Source organism: Bison bison, unplaced genomic scaffold, assembly GCF_000754665.1.
Source record: "Bison bison bison isolate TAMUID 2011002044 unplaced genomic scaffold, Bison_UMD1.0 scf7180017864104, whole genome shotgun sequence".
In the NCBI taxonomy this organism is placed as follows: domain Eukaryota; kingdom Metazoa; phylum Chordata; class Mammalia; order Artiodactyla; family Bovidae; genus Bison; species Bison bison.
In genome coordinates, this window is record NW_011494676.1 from 977,333 (window position 1) to 977,813 (window position 481).

General features: G+C 55.9%; 1 protein-coding gene across 1 annotated transcript in view; it reads left to right on the top strand.

Annotated features, from left to right (window-relative positions):
* Window positions 1-32: 32 nt before the first annotated feature.
* The window catches only part of SV2A (synaptic vesicle glycoprotein 2A), a 13,643-nt gene continuing 13,194 nt past the window's right edge, over window positions 33-481 (top strand). The window contains exon 1 of the mRNA XM_010838731.1: window positions 33-118. The gene's annotated coding sequence lies outside the window, so the exon portion shown is untranslated. The remainder of the gene's footprint in view (window positions 119-481) is intronic.

Below are 481 nucleotides of genomic sequence, written 5' to 3' on the forward strand. Positions count from 1 at the left end.
TGGGGCAGGTCTGCATTGCTGCTTCCCCTGGTAACCAGAGCAGACGCCGCTGCCGCCTGCCCCACTGCCGGGACCCCCGCCCTCACCCAGACTCCCTTATCTGGGGGACTCAGCCCAGGTGAGACCCCTCTCTCAGTTTCTCAGCTCCACCCCGCCCCGGGGCAGCAGCATCCTCGCCTTGCCTTGCAGCCATTTTATCCTCCGATGCTTTGCTTGTGGGGAGGGTGACCGTCCCTCATCAGGGGTGAGGGGATTGCTGGTGGTTTGAATGGACATTTATGGCGGTTGCTGTGCTGATCAGAGAAGGAAATATATATATTTATACATATATATGTGTGGAGGAGGGTTGTTTTTCTCTACCTTAACGAAGCCCATACTACTCTCCTCAGATATTAACGGGGGTGGGGGCTTGTAAGGTGGAATAGGGTTCCCTCAAACTCCAATTCCCAACTCTTCTTGTCCCCCGCCTCCACCTACCCAC